Consider the following 12,186-nt stretch of genomic DNA (forward strand, 5'->3'; position numbering starts at 1 on the left):
CTAAGATGGCCCCAATGATCTCTGCCTGCTGGAATTCACGTCTTTGTGTGATCTCCTCCTCCTGAGTGTGGCCTGGCCAGTAGAACACAGCAGAAGTGACAGATGTGAGGAAGGTCACAATCTCTGTCTTGCTAGCCACTCTTTATTGCTTCCTCAGTTTGCATACTTTGATAAAGTAAAGAGCCCTGTTGGAGAGACCCACATGGCAAAGAACTGAAGGTGGCTTACAGCCAATAGCCAGGAAAGATCTGAGGCCCACAATCGAACAGTCCTCCAGGAACTGAATTCTGCCAACAACCTGAATAGGCTTAGAAGCAGATCCTTCCACACTTGAACTTGCAGATAAGACTGCCACCCTGAGATATCCAGAAGGGAATGTCTGTTTTTCAAAGTTCTGAACAATTGCTATGGCTGCCCTTGTCCTTGGTGGGGCCTGTGAAACAAGACACACTCTTCCAAGCTGCCTGTATCCAGCACATCTGTGACAACCTCTGCAGACACAGGTGGTGGGGGGAATGGTAGAGAACTCTAAGAGATGCCAAGTGGGGAAGCCTTCATTAAGCCCATGAAAAGATATCTACTGCTTTGTTAAAATAGCAACTGGTCTCGGCTTATGTTCTGAAGAGCCTCTTAAACCTCAGAGAAAAGGATGACAAATTGAGTGCCACGTCCTCATTTCCAGTCAAAGTCTTTGATTTTAAATAATTCCATATGCTGCAACCATCAGCTGTATTAAAGGAGGCTGCCATAGGAAATGAGTCTTCATTTGCTTGAAACCAGGATTTATTTTTACTTTAGGATGAGACCCACATCAACATACACATACACACACACACATCTGTCTCTGTGGGAGGATAGATTTATTGAACTCACTCTGCAATTGCATTAGCTTCTTTTTTAATGTAGTGGTGAATGGATTCAATTATATGGAAACCATAATTGTGGCTGGTACATCAAAAATGTTATTTCTTCCCACAGATCACCACCTGTGCCATTACCAAAGGCGTTGCCTTTCAATGCTGTCTCTGGCTGCACTCTTAGACAGCTCTCTGGTCAGAAGACTTTAGATGATTCTCAGTGTGACATTGGTGTAAAGCAGAAGAGAAATCCGCCTGAGACACTTACCAGGAGACAACAGCGTTCTTTATTCTCTTTTTACTCCTCAGGCCTCCTGAGACTCAGCTGACCAATGGAGTATAAGACCTGGGCTTATCTTTGCCAAGTTTGTACACCTGCATTGCAATTTTGGGGTCCCCAAGACCACCCTCACTTATAATACCAGCTGCAAGTTTGAGAATCCCTAAGATCATCCTCAGGTTTGATAATTCCCTAGAAGGACTCACAAAACCCACTGAAAGCCGTTACACTCACAATTACAGGTTTTTTAATCACAGCAAAAGGATACAGACTAAAAACAACCAAGGGAAGAGGTGTTCGAACAGGGTCCGGGAGAGTTCCAAACATGGAGCATCCAATTGCCCTGTCCCTGTGCAGCTGTGCAGACAGTGCTTACTTCTCACAGCTACGATGTACAACAACACACACAGAGTGGTGACAGCCAGGCAATCTCATCTGAGTCTTGATGAGTCCAAAAGTTTTTACTGGGGCTCCATCACATAGACATGATTGGCTAACCCCATCTGACCTTAGTGTCCAGCTCTTCCAGAGGTCAAGCTGATACTGCGTGGCCAAAGGCCCCCACCATAAATCACATGGCCAGCATGAACTATCTAGCATGGCCCAAGGTCTCCAGGTAAATAAATCAGACAGAACATCCCAAGGTCTTAGAGGTTACCCGCCGGGAGACAAGGGCAAAGGCCAGACCTCCTTTGGGGCAAGGTCAATCCTTTACTGCACACCACACCACGCCATGCCAAAGCCCATCCAGACTTTCCTGTTCCACTTGGAATTCTCTGTGACATCCTCCAGCCTTCTCTATCCCCAAGAACAGCACAAACAAACACCTGGACAATCAAGCCACCACCACCCTAGCCCAAACCACCATCATTTCTCGCCTGGACTATTTCAGCCTGGCATCTGCTTGTTTCCACTTTTGCCACGTCACAGGCCAGACTCTGCATAGTGCAGAATTCAGATGATTCCTCCTCTACTTAAACCCAACCTTCCAGCCCACAAAGGCCTTCATTCCTTCACACTTAGAATAAACATCAAAATTCCTTTTTCTGGCTTGCAGAGCCCTAAATGCCCACTCTGACCTCCCCTCAATCCATCTCATATTTCTCTCCCCATTCTCAGTGCCCAACTTGACTTTCTTCCTCTTCCTTGAATACTCCAAGCTCACTCCCATTCTTTGCATTTTCTGCCTGGAACCCTCTGCTTTTAGGCTTCCCAAAGCTTCTTTTTCTTGGTACTCAGAGCTCAGCTGAAGTGTCAGCTCATGGTATCATCTTCCCTGACTATTCAATCCAAAAATCTCCCAGATACCCTCAAACACGCCACCCTTTCACAATGACATTCAATGTGCTCGTTTTTCAGGTTTGTTTATTTCACTGTTTGTCTGTTTACTCTCTACCTCCCTCCCCCCCATAAAAGCTGGAAGCTCCATGCAAGCAGGGACCAATCTGTCTTTTTCATTCCTATATTCTCAACTCTTAGAAGAGAGTCTAACACAAAATAGGTGATCAATAAATATTTGCTTAACAAATGAACTATGCCCTATTCTTTTTTAATTTATTTTTTATTGTATAAATTTAAGATGTACAACATGATATTTTTATATACATATGCACAATGAAATGAATACTACAGGTGAGCAATTTAACATATTCATCACCTTCCATAGTTACCTGTGGGGGGGGGTGGTAAAAGCACTTAAAATCTACTTTCTTAGCAAGTTTCCAAGATACAATACAATATTATTAATTGTAGTCCTCATGCTGTACATTAGGTATCTAGAATTATCATCCTACATAACTACATGTTTGTACCCTTTGACCTACATCTCCCCATTATCTCCCCTTCCCTGACCCTGGAAACCACTGTTCTACTCTGTTTCTATGAGTTTGGCTTTTTTGGGTAAGATTCCACATATAAGTGAGATGACACAATATTTTTCTTTCTGTGGCTTATTTCACTTAACATAATATCCTCCAGGTTCATCCAAGGACACGTCAGTAAGAACCTGGGGTGGTAAGTGAAGAGTCTGCTCCAAAATAAGTTTAAACCTCACGTCAAGCAATGTGTGGTTTCAGAATGCAGCGCTAGTTTCTGGGGCTTTAAAATCAGATCAACAAATCTCTAAGAATACAGTAGCCTTTGTATTATGGGTCAGCTGCAATTTTTTTTTTTTTTTTTTTTTTTTTTTTTTCATTTTCAACAGGCATAACTGACAGAGAAAATGACCAGCTGGGACCTGGCAGAAAATATAGAAAATGATTTAGGATCATTCCAGTCTATAGAGTTGTTAGCTCTGGAGCTAAGCGGGTGATAACTAGTTCTGTGACCTTTCTCAACACTACAAAGAACAACCACCAATGTTCTAAGACCAAATGCCTCCCTGAGACTTTCTAACTGACTTTTTCTTTGGTTTATTCTGCCTACCCCAAGTCAGAGTTCAAGGCCATTGGCTTATATAACCTGGAAGAATCTAACAGAAATCTTTAGGTTGTCCTTGAGGGTGAGTTGGCTAGGTAAGCTCTTGAACTTGTGTCACCCTACCCTAAGGGCAGGGCTCATTTGTCTCGCTATGAAGAGAGGAGATTGGTAGAGATGGTGGTGAACAGAGCAAACACGAAGACGTCCCTGCATGTCCTCAGAAAGTGAGGTGAACAGATGTGGTTCTCTGTACTGTTCACCTGCTTTTTTCCTTCCTGTCCTCTTCCTTTATGGAAAGAAAGACTTTTGGCATAATAATGCATCAAAATTAAGCTTTCAAGGTAATAGGCGTTAGCAAGAGAGAGGTGAATTTGTCTGCTAGGTGCTCTGTTCTGAGCAATGCAAAGATCCACTGTTATCCTCCCAAGATTCAGCAATCTCAGATCAAAGGGGGCAGAGAGTGACCTGGGCTTGGCCATAAGGAGTAGCAGGTTAATGGAACCAGAATCCAGAGAGTGCAGTGCGAGGTCGAGGAGGAGACAGAGGAGCACAAGAGGACGAAGGGAGGGAAACTTGGGAAGGGCTCTCTGGGCTCCAACCCAAGCTGTAATGTATGTATGTTACACCTGTGGTTAACCCCCTCCCAGGATGCTGGTAATTGCTTCTGAGTGAGACTCGGACAGCCCTGGTGCAGAGCTAATCACACATGCACTTCCAGCTCTGCAGGGCACCATGGCCCCCAGTGATACAAATGTCATAATACAAAGTCTTCCTGGCCTCTTTTCTGCTCCTCTGCCTCAATTCTCTTCCTCTGTATTGACAGCCATTTAGTCATCCTCAAAATTCAACTTACATTTTATCTCCTTACTAGCACATAGTCAGTGTTCCTCTTTAGGGAGCCCCAAGGAAGGAAGATCACCATGAACTGCCATGAAAAAACAGGACTGATGTTGAATGAGTTCCTCAAATTGCCCAGGAAATTTTATCATCCATTCACAATCCATAGTATTAAAGATCTGGGTGCTCTTTTCTAATGATCAATCACTCACTTGTCAACTCACAAAGAGTGGAGACTACCCTTCCTGGTCTGATTAACAGAAATTCCTGTAAGTGTCTAAGGACAAAATGAGCCATGAGTCCAGACTTCCATGAAAGTGACTATTGGAAAGTTGTACCAGGTGCTACCTTGGTCATGGCCCTTTTCTCCAAGGTGTTGTGCATTAATTTTGAATATAATCATTTGCAGAGAAAAGTACCTGTCTTCCAATGAGTGTATTTCATCTTTCATCTAAGTGACATAAGGTTAGAATTATTAGTCTATCTTTAAAAAGACATATGACAACAATATAAATAATCTTTATTTATAAAGCTCTTTCTATATCTCTAAATATTTTTATGTAGAGTATCTCATTAAAAACCAATAATACTTATGAAGGTGGTCAACCAGGGAGCTATGATAAGGAAACCAGACTCAGAGGAGTTAAGTGACCTACCCAAAAGTACAAGGCAGTAAGTAGCAGATTTTGTCTCCAGATTACAAAATCTTAGTAAAACTTCCCATGGTTGTTGCCAAAAATATAAATGCTAAAATTTCCAGATAAGATTTAAGCGTAGCACAGTAATCTAATTCACTGCACCAAATAGTTTTCCACATGAGCATGCAGTGGATTTACACTTCCCTCCTCCTTGAAGTTGGGGGGGGCCATGTTTTGCTTTGGTGAGTTGAAGTTTTAGGGACCAATGCATAGGTTGTGACACTCCTTTGCCCTCTGCCACAGCAACCTGCACTTCTTAGGTGGTGGCTGCTCTATCAGCCTGGGTCCCAGAGTAAACACAGTGAGGACCAAATACCCCAGATGACCCACAATAGACATAGGTAAGTAATAATGCTTTTCTTTTTTTAATTGAGGTGGATTGCTACTACAGCACAACTTAACTTACTATGGCTGATACACTACATGCAAGGGCCTTACATTCAAAGACCCCATTGAAATAGGGGGAAATTCCATCTCTCTAGAAGCTAGGAAGGAGTGTCATCCACATGCCATAGTTTTGAGGAATTTCAAGAAAAGATGAGATTAAAGAAAGATAACAAGGGATAACTTAATATACCTTCAAATAAGTTAGTGTTCTAGAAATTTTTATTTCTCCATGGTAACTAGGAACATAGTGAGGAAGCTTCCCCAACACCACCAAAAGATAATGTTCTCCAAGTTTACATTAGTTTTGGAGAAAGAAGTGCCTTAATGGTCACTGTTGGGGAATGCTGTAACAAGCTTTGTTCCAGAATATGTGGTTTTGCTCTCCCTAAAACAGCACACAATGTGCACATCCACAAAGAGCACCTAGAGCTTGCCTCTCAGGTAGAGGTAGTGTTGTGTGGTGACTCAAAAACTATGTGCTGAATCTGACAGAGTGTTGAAGGACTAGCACACTGAGCTACCTGTTTTCCAACCAGTATTCATATGGTCCCTGAATTGGAAGACTCTATCTCCTGAAGCAAACCTTTGAAGCATGAAATCAGAAACATATTTGGCTTTTAAATCACAGAGAATAAAAATAGAAATGACACTATGTGAAAAGTTATTCACGTTCTGGGTAAAAACGTTGTCTAAGTGACATGGGGCACATTCAGACTGATGGGGTATGCCTGCCACACAGGGAGCGAGGAAGGGAATAGGTGATGGGTGAGTCAGGTAATGGAAAGGGCATATGAAGGCTTCAAAACCAGAAAAACATTAGGTCACACCTTCCTCCCCCATTTAGCAGCTCAGTTACTGCTATGATTTGAATGTGTCCCCCAAACTTCAGGTGTTGGAAACTTAATCACCAGTGCAACAGTATTGGGAGGTAGGGTCCAAGGAGAGGTGTTTAGGCAGAGCCCTCATGAATGGATTAGTGCCACTATAAAAAGGGCTTCTCTCTCTCTCTCTCCCTCTCTCTCTCTCTTTGCTCTCCTGCCATGTGAGGACATGGCATTCCTCCTCTCCAGCAGACACAGCATTCTAGGCACCATCTTGGAAGCAGAGAAACCAGGCCTTACCCTGCTGGTGCCATGGTCTTGGACAAGCCTGTAGCCTCAGCTACTTGGGAGGCTGAGGCAGGAGGATCGCTTGAGCCCAGGAGTCTGAGGTTGCAGTGAGCTATGATGATGCCACTGCACTCTACCCAGGGTAACAGAGAGAGACTCTATCTCAAAAAAAAAGAAAAAGAAAAAGAAAAGAAAAAAGAAAGATATACCTACAGTACACAAATAGATACATCTATGATATTAAAATTTCATGGAGAGGGGAAAATTTGGATGAAAAAATTCTAAACAAGCTCCTTATCGAGCTATAATAAATAAAAGGTTGAGAAAGACTGTGCTAGGCAGATTTTGAGGAAGGCTGGGGCGCTGGGAGAATGTTTTAGTTGAAGGCCAATTTCTGCCACTGTTAAAATTGTTATTCTTGTTCTTGGCATTTAAAATAAATATTCCCAATTGTCCCAGTTGTTTCTACTTCCATTCTGGCTCAGATACAATGATCACAAGTTCCAGAAGAAATGTTTTGCTATCTACTCGTAATAGGATTTGTATTAAAATGAGGCAGAATAGTCACCCGCAATGTGCCAATTTTCATTTTTGTGTCTCCCTGTAACATATTCTCTTGTCACAGGAGTAGCTAGGCAATGTTGGTGTTCTTGGATTCTACTTTTGGTCTCTGGAATTGCCAGCTTTGTCTCAAAACTTTGATGTTGATAGGAAGGTTAAAGGTAGCTACTTATTTCTCCATTAGATTTGTTTTTTTTTTTCCTGATATTTCAAGTATAACTAAAAGTAAGTTGTATGTGGTTGCTCCTCATACTGACCTGCCATGAAAGCTTTGGAGTTAGGTCAGGTCCTACAAAGGCCATTCAGTGAGCTGCCTGTTCTATCCTGTTATGAGTCTCAGACAGAGAGATGGTTGGCATGGCTCTAACTTTGTTTGGGATATTGACAGAAACTATTAGCAGCTGATGCAAAATTCAGGTCTCTAGGGAATTCCCAGAGACAAGTAACTCTGAGCATTTAATGTGTTTAAGTCTCCAAATTCTTCACAGTGAATTACAGTGAACGAGATGGGGTTGGCCTGGTAGATTTTGACAGGCATTACCCACCCACTTCCATTGTAGTAGAATCTTAATCATCATGACTCCCCTGCAATGTTTCAGTGAACAGAACTGCCTCCAAATGTGTGTGTGTGTGTGCTTAGAGTTACAGGATGTTAAATAAGACTTTCCCTTCAGAGTTTCGGCTGAGAACAATAGGACGATACCACCTGTGCAGGCTGGACTAAGGGACGCAAGGAGGTTTCACTGTCCTTTACTCATCACACCGGGACAGGCTTGAGGAAGTGTTGCAGAGATTGGGAAACGGGGAGTTTTTCAGAGAAAGACTTGATGTGCTGTGGCATTTCTCCTTCCCTTCCCCTTGGGAAGTGAGGAAGAAATAGGAAGTTGTTCTCAGCTGCAGCCACATGAGAGTGGGTTTCAGGTCTCAGAGAGCTTGACAGGTATACTTTGGAGATCGAAAGACAGGAGCTAGAGCTGCCCCATACCTGAAATTGTCAAAACATGAGATGCTGGCTGGCTGGCCAGAGAGCCATTGGTGGCAGAGTGAAGAGGGCTGCCTTGAAAATGGCTTGCCCGTGGAGGAACAAAGATGCACATCTGTTTCCCAGGTGTTAGATATGGATCCCTCAAAAGGGAGGTGGTCACCTGGAGGGATAAAGTGATCCCACCAGAGGGGGATGGAGTAGAGCCACCGAGGGCTAGAGGCTGTCCTAGGGACATGCTACGCAAGGGAACTGTAGCAGGGGGGCCCCGGGAAAGAGATCTCTGAGGAACTCAAGAAAGAGCCCTGGAGAGGGGAGATTGGCATTTGTCCACCAGCCCCACCCAGATACAACTGGAGCAGTCAAGGGAGGCGTTTTCTGCCCCTCACCCTCTCTCCCTTTCTAGCCCTAACCCCTGAGAAGCCAGAACAAAGCCGAGCAGAAAGAGGATAAGAGAAAGAAAATAGTGAAGACCCCAACCCCACTTCCTTTCCCGCTGCTGGTCCCTGGCCTGAGATGGGTCCAAACTGAGGGAGGGGCAAGGCTTTAAATTAGATGAAAGATTGAAGTTTACTATTCAACCACACTGGACTTAATGCCTGGAAAATAAGACAATTATTAACACCTGAGAGTGACTGAAAAAGCTATGGGAACTGTTCAAAGTTTCATCCAAGGGCAGGGAAGGATGAGTCAACAGAGAAATTCAAAGGGAAAATGATGAGAAAAACGTCTGTTTGTTCAATCAGCTGATCACATGATGCCTTTTGGGATAGAAATGCATCTAAAAGGTTTATCCGGATAAGCCAGTCCATAAAATGTATCATCAAATATAGGTAATGTTATTCAGCTGCCTCAATAATTTTAGAACAAAGGCAGAATTTGAGCAAATAAAAATACTACTTTATGTGATTTCATATTCTATGCTTATTAGAAGGATTGAGAGACTCTAGACAAGGCTGAGAAGCCCTAAGCAATCTCTGTCCGCACATGCATTGGACATGCCGACCAGCACTGGGGCAGTATTTCTCAATCTCAGGAAGTGCTGAAGCCTTGGGTGGCTTACTGCTATGTGCTGTCTCCTGGAGATATTCAAGGATCCTTAGAAGGGACCACTTTTTCCCTTTCATCCCTGAAATTATTTTCATAAGCATTCTCCTCCTCCTCTAATGACGGAGGGTTTGCTGTCCTTGTCCAGCAAGGCCCACGTTCTGGGGAGCTCCTGCCCACCTGAAGCTCTGATCTGCTTTGTTCTCTACCTGCAACATGCTGGTCTTAGGAGCAGAGAAGTGCCAGGAATGCTACAAAGTCACAGGGCACGGTGGGCAATAATAGGCTAACTTTTTGGCTTAGGATGAACAACTCATTTCTGTGCATGCTCTTTATTTTTAACTGGCCAAAAAGTGCTTTCTATCCTGATGTGATCCTCAAGTAGCTCTTTTGCAATTCATAGTCTTCCAATACCTTGGTAAAAATATCTATGATTTAGAGTCCAAATAGTCTATGTTGCAAATGGACTTAAGCTTCCTTGGTCATCCAAGACTCTTAGGAGCATTGCTTTGGCCAAACCAAAAAGTTTGGGGTGTAGAGGGGTGGGAGGGGTGAGATACTCCCATAACCTTGCTATCAGATTGTTATGAAAGTCTCATACCAAATTCTGCCACTATATACAGGTAACCATTAAACAAGCTTTTATTAGTAAGTAGGCACAAAACAGATCATACCACCTTCTTTGTTTTTTAGATACTCTGACCCTACCTTGCATGGAAGATTAGCCAGGCAGACACCACAATATTCCAGAGGCAGGATTCTGTCACCCTTATGGTCCAAAGAAGGCAATCAGAATAGTCCAATTCTGTGGCTCAACTCAGAACCATTCAAGGACTAAGCCTTGGGTGCTATCCCTAAAAGAACAGACTACAGGACTTGCTGGGGTGCTGACTGTCTCTAAAATATTATAGCCGGTCCGCACATCTGGAAAACCTTTGATTTCAATAAGATGACCCTCTATCCAACATCTATTATACAGATTAACAAGACATAAATTTTATCCATGAAAACCCTTTTCTAGCAGTCATTATGTTAATTAATGACGCCTCTGATGGTGATTGAGATATCCCCAACTTGAATGCTATAGCAGCTGCCTTTGAAGTGCGGCCTTTCTGATTAAATGCTAGCTGATCACTCCTGGAGTGTGAATTTTTGATTAGGGCAACTGACAGCCCCTAGGGAGTAGCTCAGACTAACACACATACTCACATATACACACACATACACACATTTACATATGCACACATTCTATGCCGAAGTAATTTAAAGCAAATTACAGACGTCATAACAATAAATAAATGAAAAAGAACATCTGCCCAAAATAACTATTTTGGCATTGCTATAATTTACATTCATGACATTAGGTAGAAAACAGATTTAAATAATGTAAAAACAATACAATGTGATTTTCTTCTTATAAAACTCAACCTTTTTATTTTTTAATTTGGGAAACATAAAAAGCATCAATTAAATTTAACCCAACTGCATCCCATATAGAACAAATGCCAAATTCTAGCCTTTTTCTATGTGCTCATACACATAGACACACACTTTATTTTAAAAAATTGGTTAATCCTGAATATTGTACTATAAACATTTGTCATTAAATACTTTTTCAAAAACTTGAATTCAGATGGCTACATATTATTGTATCTTGTTGCAACACTGTAATTTGGTAATCTCCTATAATATAGGATTACTTTAGGGGTTTTTTTGATCTTTTACTAGTGTAAACAACTCTGTATACAACACTCAGGAGGATACAGTGCACACTTACATTGGGAATTTTAAGCAGAGTTTAATAAAAGTGCTATTTACAAGGAGAGGATTTGGGAAAAGCAACCTCAGATGGTGTACCGTCCTGTGGCTTGAAATGCTGGGGAGTTGTCACCTCCCCTAGGACTGAATTCTGGAAACTAGAGAGAACATATAAAGAGGGCTGCCAGGCAGGAGCTGCAGCCTGCAGGAGGGGGATAGAGCGAACCCACAATGACCTGGCAGGGAGGAAGCTGCAGGAGTAAAACCAGGACCTTACCCCAGGTCCCCCACCTTTTCCTCCCCTTGGCCAACCCCAGCCAGAAGCCCATTGATGTGGTCCATATGGTCAGCCTCCTGGCACGGAGCAGGGTAAAGGATGGAGACCAAGTCAGAAGGAGAAATCATGCCACAACCATCGGAAATATTTTTCATCTTCATGCACAAAGTTCACCAAAACTTATGTTTAAAGACAGATAAGTATATGGTAAATAACTTCAGCATCAAGACACACTTGGTGAGCACAGTAATGGGGAACAAGTGAGCTCTCTTCAGGACACCTTTAGAGGGCTCAGCTGCCTGATCTGATAAATAAAGCTACGGCTGAATTCAGACCCAGGCTTGAACAAACCAAATCCCCTTGTGACTACTAGTGGGGAGGAAGTATTGATGTTGGTGGGGATTCTGGTGTGTCTGAACAGATTGATGGGCTGAAAGTCTGTTTCAAGAGGCTTTTCATAATAACAGTTCCTGTTTTTCAAACTCTACAACCTGCCAGGCCCTGTGTTAAGTGCCTTACATACATTATCTCATTTAACACTCACAACACTACTCAAAATAAATTTTACTATCCTATTTTTAACAGAGGAGAAACTGAAGCTTGGAGAAGTTTGGCAATGTGGTCAAAGTCACACACCTGCTAAGTGAAGCCAGGATTTAGATGCAGATATACCAGAGCTCAAGGCCAGTCCAGTTAACCACCCCCACTAGACTGCTTCTACCATCAGCTGTCACACTCAGAACTGCTTTAGGAAGAAACAAACAGTGGCAGCTTGTTGAATAACTATTGCATCACTGCAGCAAATATCTGTCAAGAATTAAAGAAATAATAAAACCATCTGAGAGTGCTACCCAGGTTATGCTACCATTTTTAAAAATTAATAATAGTAACTTGCATTGGTCATTTCTCAGAGCTTTCTAGGATATCAACTCAGTACTGAAAATTGATGACAGGCGAGAATCAAACATTTATCCT

The sequence above is a fragment of the Lemur catta genome, chromosome 10 (assembly GCF_020740605.2).
Source record: "Lemur catta isolate mLemCat1 chromosome 10, mLemCat1.pri, whole genome shotgun sequence".
Lineage (NCBI taxonomy): Eukaryota > Metazoa > Chordata > Mammalia > Primates > Lemuridae > Lemur > Lemur catta.